Genomic DNA, 11328 nt, shown 5'->3' with positions numbered 1-11328 from the left:
TATATTAGAAATGCAGGATTAAATTGTTTCCTTTGATTTGCTGTGACTTCAAACTAATGCTTTATTTAGTTTTGTCTTGGAAAATAAAATTACTGTATTGTTTGAATTATTTATTTTTTACATACTGTAGTTATTGCAATTTTGGTCTCATAGTTAGTAGCCGGTTTTTAATTTGAAACAAATAATGTCTTGGATATAGCACCAACAGTGTGATTATGGGACTAGTTTTATTTCATGAAAAATATTTTCGCACGATGTCTACAGTACATCTTTCAAAATGCTGCTTTAGCCATTGTGCTTTTTGTTGTTCCAACCTCCTTCATGTAAAATGACGAAAGTTTTATACTGTGTCAAGCAGGGAATACCCGCCGTAAACATTGTCCTCTACGTAGCTGTATCTATATTTAGACATAACGAGGGCCTTCTCGATATATAGGGATCTGCAACATCCTCTTTACGAAAAGAGTTTTTCATTTATAAATAAATCAATGAGATTTAAAAAAAAAAATGTTCTGAATAGTCGACTATCCTTCGAATAATGCAATCAAATTTCTATTAAGGATAATAAATATTTTGAAATCCCTAAAAATAATGTAAATATTTTTTAGAATTTGGTGGAAAATTAGTCTCATCGCTATTATTATTCGACAAGCTGACCATAACATGTCCTGTTCTACTCCCAGGATTTTAAATTCTGATGTCATTAACTTTAAAAGAGCACATGGCGTATCCGAAACTGCCCAATGGATTGTGTCACATTCTGATAACTGTAACCCGACATCAATTAGAGTGGCTATTGGGCGATTGTGGTCAGAATATGAAAAATTCAGAAAAAACAAATCTAAATCTGAAGGTAGCAGAAAGTTTACAGAGTTCCTAGAAACAGAATTTGCTCCACCTAAAGTATCAAATACAGTGACTCCCAAAATGCCCGAAGCTACATATCTGATCTGTTCTAGCGGTGATGCCTTTTCTACTGCAATGTCCATTTCAAACTCAGTGTTCATGGAAAACCAGAATCTGACTAAGTAGAAAACAGCATTAAAGTCTGAGTTGACTGAAACAATATCTCATATGCAGACACTCAACATAAAATCAAAAGATGTAATAAAGCAAAATAGAGTGCTACATGAGAAACTGAATTCATCAAATCAAGCTGTCAAACGCACTAAACGGAGAGAGGACTACTGGAAAACTAAATGTACAAAGTTGGAAACATCAGATGACACATCTAAAGAAGACTACAAAGCACTTCTAAATGAGCTACAAGCTGAAAATGACCAACTCAGAATCACTGTCAATGAGCTTCAGCATACCCTTAAGGAAAAGGATGATGAAATTTCCTATCTCATGGAGCAGCTGCATGATTTGACTGACACCAAAGTCATCAATCTATTTGACAAGAAAGAGAAAGCATTCACTCCATAACTCCATTTGTGTGTGTACTCTCTTCTCGAACACAATGTCCCATCAACTAAAATTGGTAAGTTTTTTTTTTAATTTTTTTTTTGATTTGTTTACTTGATGTATGCACCAATATAAAGTAAATGCACATGTTACATAAACGTTCATATTTTGATTTAGGTCAAGTCATAGAAACCTGTTTGAAGTTAGCAGGAAAAGAACCTGACCGACTACCTTCTCCATCAACAGTTGTTAATATGAATATCCAAAGACTCTGTCCAGCCAAGAAACAACTACAAGAAGAACTGTCAGAAAAAATCAACACAACCTTGCACACTGATGAGACATCAAAGTTTGGCATTAAATATGGTGGGTTTTCTGTTCGTGATGAAGAAGGTAATTACTTTGCATTAGGACTTCGTGAAACGGCCACAAAATCAGGACAAAACACACTGGACACATTTAAAAAAAACTTTACAGGATATTTCTGACAACAACGAGGAAACCCAGAAGAATGTTGGAAACAAAATTATCTGCAATATCCAAAATACGATGAGTGATCGTGCCGCTACAGAGTTAAAGTTTAATGAGCTATTAGAAAGTTACAGAGAAGAGCTGCTACCACAGATACGGGAAGATTACCACGCATTGGATGATGTTGAAAAAGAAACAGTTAGCAGACTGAACAATATCTTCTGCGGTGTTCATGGTCTGGTACATATGGCGAATGCGGCCCAGAAGGGATTATGTGAAGCAGAAAAGGGGAAACCCACCAATCTTTGATGAGAATTTCTCTAAAATTGATGAATCAGGTTGTTTTCGCTTAATAAGTAGTGCATACAAGGCTTTTGCAAGAAGATGTGATGAAAAGTGTGGTTGTTATGGGGCCTTCCGAACATACATGCAGCCATTTCTTACTGAAAACAGAATGATCTCACTTCCTCTGCAACCATTTAAGGGCCACAGATTCAACATTTTATTTCAAAATGCTGCATGCCTTAACTTTCTACATCCTCACATGACTGAATTTCTGGAGAAATCAGATATTGAAAACAAAAGACTTCTGAAGTCTGTTCTATCAGATCTTAAAGTTTCTTTTTATGTTGCCGGACTGAAAGCCCTAGGATTGATTTCAAAGATGATTACAACACCCCTTTGGAATATTCTCGAGAACAAGGATACATCAATTGAAGACATGACACAATATTATCTCCATCTATCAGTTTATTTGTAACTGAAAATTTAGCTGATTTTATAAAGGGAACCTTTCCAGCTTTAACAGGAATAGACTTTAATGGCGACAGAGTTTTTGAATTCCTGACCAAAGAGTATAATTATGATACTGATGTGGAAATCATTCTACGTGTCCTGTTACCAGCGATCCGGAAAGTAGTACTGTCTATAAAGACCACTTGCCAGATGGTAAATATGAAACTTTCACTGAGGAGCTCTCACTGGCTACAAAGAGTGTGGACAAACATAATTCTTATTCCGATCGACTGCTCGTGTACATGGACCAAGTTTTACGAGCTAAACCTAATATATCAGCTCTAGCTCTTGAGGCTTACACACTTTTCCTAACAAGACATCCACATGGATAATAAGAAACAAAGAGGACATGGAAAACCATATTTTGGAAGCTAGGAAATCCGTTTCCACTGAAAGAGATTTATTCTCAAAAAAAGGAGAAATTCAACGACAGAGAGAGGAGAAACAAGAAGAAGAGTTTCGAAAAAGAGCTGAAAAAAAGAGGAGAAAACAAGCGCAACTGGAAAAACAGAGTGATGACATTATTTTCTATGGTTTATGGAAATCAGCCCGCGAGTATAAATTGAGAATAAAGGAGTTTGGACGCACATCAGACAAAGTCAATGCTTTAAAAGCCCAGCTCCGGTACCGTAAAAATGTTTTAAAGCAGAATTTTCTCGAACATAAACTGTTTTCATTTTCTAGAAAGAGTCATGATGGAAAAAGACAAACATTAACACATAAGAACTTGTGTCAAATCTATTAAAAGTTCTGAAATCTGTTTAAGGGGGCCGACTATAATTTTATTGTGTGAAAACTACAATAGCGAAACTCTTCATTTTTATACCATATATAACTTACATTAAGTTCAGTGTACATGCAAAGTTTGAGGGAAATCTACCGTCCAGGTATTTTAAGGGACCGTCTCAAAATACAGGTACATTTACTATAGGATTATATAGGAAAATGCCAATTTTTAGCTCTTTAGAGCAAATTATACAAATACAACAATAGACATTTTGTTCAAACTATAATATTTGATAAGTAAAACTATATTTTACAATATATGTAAGAAACACAAACTTCTACCGTCTTGTTACCAGAGAGGGGCATCTCAAAATGCAAAAAATTAGCAAGTTTTACTATTTTATAGAGTAATACAAAATATTACGTACACAATGGATTCACATGAAAACATAATAAAAATATTGGAGATATTCTCAAATTTCTATGTTTTAAATTTCAAGAGCGTATGTTTATTACTTTTTCTTTAATAATATTTTTATTACCCCTTTCTTTAAGAGCTACAGATTATCATAACGTCAAAAACACACTGCAACGACGTCAACCTACCTATCAATTGCAAAATCGGTTAAAAATCAGTTATATCAAATTGTAATTACATTTTTATACCTATAATTTCTTAATTTTGTTTCATTTTAATAATTAAGCGAAAAAAGTTGCGTTAAAACAGTAAATACGCTTCATTTTACTATGATGCGCGAAATATTGCGCAATGGAAACTATAGTCGGCCCCCTTAAATTAACCATGAAAATCAAATAACTACATTTTTTACATTGATTGCCTGTGTTATTTGATTGTTTTTATATAATCTAAACACTATTACAAGAAAAGATTAAGTTTTTGTATTTTAACTGCTCTTATAACTGTCAAGTGCCGGAGATTACCGATAGATACCATACATTTAAAACATGTACTTTTAAACATTATATGCAAGAGTACAGAGAAATTGTCAAAGATTGTCAAAGAATTATGTTTTAAACTTCTATTGCACACACAAAAAAGAATTCAGCTAAAGTGAATTTATTTGATAATTTATTTTTCACTACATCCTGATCATTTTCAGAGTTAAAAATTTTGACGTCATTTTTGTAAGTGTTAACGTTGGCGCAGTAATACGCATTTTTACTTGTGATGCATTGTGGTAGAGGAAGTGAAATTAACAATAAAATAATTAAATGTGTCATGTTAAAGTCTCTTTTACAAACAAACATATTATTTTCATTTAAGATCTAATTTTTCAAAGTATATTGCTGTTCATTCAAAACCAACTACTTTGAAAAACAAAATGGTCACACAAAAAAGCGCAAGCACTACTTTTTAGTAGTCTATTTTTAGTGACAACTTATGACTAGAAAACCAAAATGTTATATTTTCTTTTCCTACTCTCCATATGCTTTAAGACGGTATTTAATACATGTGGTAAACATCAAATATAAAAAATGACTTGTGGATGCTATACTTGGTTAGTTTATTTAAAACCCAGGAGCAGAGAAAATTTTTGACAGAAGTAAATGTATTTTCACAATTATTTTTTATACGATTTTTTGAGAGGTCAATAGAAAGGTTAATGAAATTTGTTGTTTGCTGAAACTGGTGTTTTCATTACAATGAGGTGTTGAAATAAGGTACAAACAGGCTCGAAATAAGACCAAGCAGAATCTCGAATCAAAATAAGAACTTCTATTACAATAGAGTCCAACCCAAGCTCCAGAGCCCCAAATCCAGGGGCCGTGAAATTCACAATTACCGAAGAGGCATCCTTCCTTATTGTAACTAAATACATAGTTCACTGGTTTAATAATATACCCAGGAGCAGAGTAGATGATTTTCAAAGAATTTTTGCATTTTCACTATATTATTAGAAGAGCCCCGACCGAACACGAGAACCCCTGACCGTGAGGCCATGAAATTCACAATTCTGGAAGAGGCAGCCTGAATCTTGATGTCCAGGAGTAAAGAAGAAAATTTTTAAAGATTGCATTAATTTTAATGGTTTTTGTCCCACCCCTCAGGTCCCGTGGGGGGGGGGGGGGGGGGGGGCAGTGACCATGAAAACAATTTTTGTTCTCCTTCATGCAAAGATGCTTTATGCCAAAATTGGTTGAAATTGGTTGAATGTTTGCAGAGAAGGTGAAAATGTTCAAATATTAACGCACAACGACGGACGAAAACGGATAGCAATAGGTCACCTGAGTTTACCTAATAAAAATAGGTTACATGTTGAAAAATTCACCAATCACAATCCAGTTCTTACTGAAATTCATTTCATGTCTTTGACATTCACGTGAGACATTTTGATTTTTGGTAAAACAATTTATCCTGCTGATATTGGACTCAAAAACAACCATTTTTCTCTCACTAATGAATCAAATTTTGTAAACATCATTGTTAAGTCACTAAGAATATGCAAAGGATTGAAGGAATTAGCTACACCAGATAAACACTCACACAATGTAATAAAAGAAGTTCTTGATGAAAACTGCTTTCTAAAAACTGTATGCAGATCCCTGAAATGTGGTAAGTTCTAAAGATCTGACAGTCTTTGTTCTGAATGTAGAATGGTTCACAACTTTTTCAACTCAACCTGAAGACCCTGTAAAACAAAATATATCAAATAAGAATGAGGCTTCAAGAAAGAAGCTTTAAAATTTTCTTATAACACACATTCTGTCATGACTACCCTGTAAAAAAAAAACGAACCACTGAGGAAAACTCGCAAAGGACATCTCATAAAAAAGAATATACCCGGTATTCAAGACCATGGTGATATGTTGAAAGTGTTGGAGAATGTCATTCCAGACTGTCCTCCCAAACTTGCAGAACGTTTGCTGTCAAAACCGAAAATCAAACAATTTCACCATCGAGCCAGCATATATCTAAATATATTTTTCACTGGATGAAAAATGAAGCTATGCGTCAAAACATTCCACCAGAGCAGAGAGGGATTTGAAGGCAGACCAATTCTAGATGAAATGGCTATTCAATCAGACTTGCAATTTTACACACGACTGGTCTCACTGACTTGATTGGTGAAGAGTCTATTTTGACTGATCGTTGAAGATCGGAGCAATCTCAAGTAAAACTACATATGTAGTAAACCATGTGTTGCAATTGTTTGGTGGTGGTGGTGGTGGTGGGGGGTGGGGGGGGGGGGGTGGAGTGGGGTTGTGATTCAGGGGATTTCGTTTTCCAATATGTCACTTCCCCACAATACATGCTACTGCTTCAGACTTGCATATTCTTATCTGGGTAATCATCAATATGCTGCAGGTTTTTGGATTTAGTAAATTTAGATGTGATAGAAAATGTTTTCTCAACAGAGAGGCCTGTATAATGGTAAAAACACCAATCCAACTTACCTTGCATATTGTCGGACTATGAACTCTTACATCCGTCTCTAGGAAGTCCGATGCAGGAGGTAGAGGTTCAGGAGCAGATCCAACTGGAAGTCACACGTAAAGCCATAACGTAAGCTTTTATCTGAAACAAATTAAAACACAACTTACCACTCCTAAATAATGGATAAATCTTTAAATGTACAAATACAAATCCACATTTAAATTATGAGTATATGATCACATTTTTAGAGAAATAACTGTCTTAATTTTTGGTTTCATTACATGATCAATCGAGGGGCTTGTGTGATAATTTGCAACACACCATGCATAAAATTATAACGCAAGCCAATCGATTGATCATGTCATGAAACCAAAAAATCTGACAGCTATAATTTTATTCCTAATATTTACATGCTCTTGATGAAGTAGTACATTTATGTAGAAATAAAGTACATTACCTATTTGTAATTTTTTTCTCGGACAAAGATATTACATATGTAAATGTTTATGAATAAATGTAATACGCAATCACATTCGGGACATATAAATGGCTGGTCTTGTTTTGAAAGCTGTTCCCAGAATTCATCACTTATATATTTTTACAACACTTTGGACCTTACATATTTGGTGGAAATTAAGTCTTCCTCCAACATCTCGTTTTATGAGATAATTATCATTTTTCGCTTATAAAGGTGATAAATGGTGGTAATGAGCTTCAACACATTATTAAGACAAATAATTCATAAATTTAAGTATTTGTTACATTTTTCAAACGTCGCCTGCGTGGCACAGTGGTAAGTGGTAAGAGCGTCTTCTCTACAGTTTCGGAGTAATGAGTTACTCTTAACGCCGTGCGTTTGAATGCCTCTGTGGGACATGTATAGTTATTATATATTATTATGCTTCCTGTCAGTTTGTCTCTATATAGCCCATACCCTACTATTCTCGCATAGTGGTCTAAGGATTTATATAGCGTAAGCATACTATGCCGAAATAGTGCACGGCCTTACTTTGTGAAGAAAATTCTTCAATGCACACATCGGGAATCGAACTCACGACCGAGAGGTTGCCATTCCGATGCCTTATCGATTACACCACAGAGACGATCACTGATTAGGTAAATTTTATTAAATATATAAACTTAATTTATACAATTGACACAAGAAGGAGAAAATAGACAAATATTATTTGAAAACAGTTATATTTATTCTAAGGAATCTGAGATAAATGTGTACAACAAAGTTTCAAACTAATTACATACAGATCGTTAGATGAATTGATATCATGGGGTCATTAAAACGCTTTTTTATATAGCGCTTGATTGAAGGATGTAAAAGAAAATTATCAATGAGAATCCACTTCTGTAAACAAATCAGTCTTACTAACAAAACAGAAAATAAAGATGAGTATCTTTGGAACAGAAAATTCTGACTTATTTAGAGAAAATACTAGTAACCAAAATAACTAAGCATGCAACTAATTCTAGCATGAAGATTTTGAATGAGTTTTTGCAAGTGCGCTGTGTTACCACCATTATTTTCAGGAAAAAATCAAATGGATTGCTGCATAAATAATAACAACAGTCAGCATAATAATAACAATAGTGTTGCATTATGCATGTACTATGCCTAAATAGTAGGCAGGGTTTGACACATAGTGCACTCGCCTCCGGCTCGTGCACCATGTGTCAAACCCTGCCTACTATTTAGGCATAGTACATGCATAATGCAACACTATTATATAACAATGTAACCCGATATATATATATCTCGTGTCGCAGCAGGTGCTGGCACGAAAAAGATCCCTCACTGCTCAATGGCCCTAAGTGCCGAACATAGGACAATTTGTAGCTCTCCTTTAGCAAGTGATGGCGTCTTCCTCGAGAGGAACGTTAAACAACAATCAATCAAACAAAAAATATTTTTCAAACTGTCAAATTCATCTCAATTTTACAGATGAAAGGTTAAGGATGTATTTATAAAGTGTCAGTATTGATGTTTTAAAAACATTGTCAAGATATCATGACTATGAAAAAACAGTATCCCCCGCAATGGACATATTTTACCCTGCTGAAGCAGTGATTCTTTGGTCGGTATGAAACACAGCTATTATTTATTGGAATTTTACGGACAAAAATTTAAACATGAATTAAAAGATTTCACCTTCATCATCACTGAATAATTTATGTTGGAGAGGTCCGGGTTCATTTCTCGTTCGCGGTGCCGCGTCAAACCTAAGACGCATAGTTAGTGACTGTTCCTTTGCCAAGCGCTCGGAATTAGAAGTGAAAGTCACTGGTCTTAAAAACGTATGTCCCGTGTCACGGTAGGCGCTGGCACGATAAAAACCCTCACTGCTCAATGGCCCTGAGTGCCGAGTATAGGTCTTAATTTGAAGCGCTTCACCAGCATACGGTGACGTCTCTCTATGAGTGAAAAATTCTCGATAAAACCCTAACAAAAAATACTAAAATAAAACTATAGTTAACTATAGTTTACTATATTAAATCAAAGTTCCAAAGTTTTCACCATAGTAAATCAAAGTTCCAAAGTTTTTACTATAGTAAACCAAAGTTCCAATGAAAGTTTTTACTATAGTAAATCAAAGTTCCAAAGTTTTCACCATAGTAAATCAAAGTTCCAAAGTTTTTACAACAGTAAATTAAAGTTGCCGCCATAGTTAACCAAAGTTCCAAGTTATTACTAGTAAATCAAAGTTCCAAAGTTTTCACCATTAATAGTAAATTTAAAGTTTATACCATAGTTATTCAAATTTCCAAAGTTTTTACCATAGTAAATCAAAGTTCCAAAGTTTTTACCATAGTAAATCAAATATTAAATATTAATATTAAAGTTTTTGTATGTTGTATTATTAATTTTTCTTTTATTATTAACCTGCTTTAAAGGGGACGATATTGGTTTGTTTGGGCTGGTTTTTGTTGTTCATCTTAATTTATATATGCAAAGTAATTAATTTGATGCTCCGATGGGAACGATATGGACTTACCAGGAAAAGGCTTGGCAAATAATTCTACACATCGCGGGGTTTTCCATTTGACAAATTCACATCGGTGGCATTTTGTCACCAGAGGCATTGACACATACAAGTATTGTAATGCTTTTTCGCGAGGTGGACGTTCTTCCTTGCAAAGACTTGATGCCACATCTAGCAAATACAGCAGAAGGGTTATGACTGAATTGTTTGCAAGTCTCATCCGCATTCTAAATATCTGAAGGAGCTAAATATTTTGTTTGATTATGATGTGCAGATCTTTAAAATACTTCTGCGCAACTGCTTTGTTAAGCATCCTAGAACGGGTTGTACTTAAGCTGTTCTGGTCTACGAATGACAATCTCTGAGTGTTTAGACTTAAATGCTCTCCAACAGTCATCTCCAGGAATCCCATTCTTAACGATAATGCCTTTTAACTTTGCCAAACGCGCAACTTTAATAATTAGTTGTTTGTTTGTTTTTTGATATCCCAAAGCCCCGTTCTGCTGCAACCAAAATCTTTTCAACAGTTGAGTTTTCAAATTGGATAGGTATTGTGGATTTTCTACCAACTTTTTCACCTATTTCACTTTTCCTGTCAACGATGGTTGTTTTGGTTACCATGTAAGTTTTTGCAGCTTTTCCATAGCTCATCGCTTTTGTTTTAACAGCATTAACTGCACTGTGTAGATTTCCTATCTTATATTTAACGTATATATTGCGCCCTTTCTTTGGCATCGGAAGAAAAAAAATCATATATTTATAAAATAAATAAACAACGTCACACCTATTTAATTTAGTTTATTGTTCATCGGACACCTAATGAAAAAAGTACGAGCACGCGAGCGAATAAATAATTATTTCTTTTGTGTAGGCTCACTTTTCAGGCAGAACAAGAAAAAAATTGAGTGGACATTTATATTTTTTCTGCTTTCTCTGATTTGTAAAGTAAACAAGTTTAAAATACGAAAAATAGAGCGGAAATAGAACAAATATTATATAGCTCAGAATTTCTCGGGTGCAGGGAATTAAAATCATTTTGTTTAGATTTATTAATACAGCGCGCAGGTCCAACGATCAAAAATTAAATTAGCGTGGTTTAAATAACAAGTAAATATATACAATGTAGTAGTGCCGTGTATATTGAGCAGAAAAAAATCTATGCGTTACAGTACAATATTTTCTAGTGATATGCGATATATTGGATTCTTAAAAAACAGATATCAAAAAACTATTGTAAACAAGATGTGTTTGTGAAACACTGATGCCCCCGTATGGCAACATAGCAAAGATGATGCTTTTCATAAATGCAAATTTAATTAATTGGTACCAAAAGTAGGGTATTCTCACTGGAAAACAATTGTGAAATTTGAAAGTAAGCCAATGTTAAAGTTTTTAAATAAGTACAAAAATCTCCAAGATCAAGGTTAAAAGGTCTATGTAATTTGTATCAAATGAAAGGTCTTGCCACATAGAGTACTTAAGTAGAGCATGAAAGCCCTAGCCCTTACCGTTCAAAAGTTATGGCCAAGGTTAAAATTT

The 11328-nt window shown here is 34.2% G+C and overlaps 1 pseudogene; it reads left to right on the top strand.

Annotated features, from left to right (window-relative positions):
- The first annotated feature begins 1005 nt into the window (after positions 1 to 1005).
- LOC134280234 (uncharacterized) lies at positions 1006 to 2187 on the top strand (annotated as a pseudogene).
- Positions 2188 to 11328: the final 9141 nt, after the last annotated feature.

The sequence above is a fragment of the Saccostrea cucullata genome, unplaced genomic scaffold, assembly GCF_032062105.1.
Source record: "Saccostrea cucullata isolate Sc308-1 unplaced genomic scaffold, CSIRO_AGI_Scuc_v1 ctg5994, whole genome shotgun sequence".
NCBI lineage: Eukaryota > Metazoa > Mollusca > Bivalvia > Ostreida > Ostreidae > Saccostrea > Saccostrea cuccullata.
The sequence above is the reverse complement of the archived record's forward strand: the minus strand, read 5'-3'. Positions and strand labels throughout refer to the sequence as shown.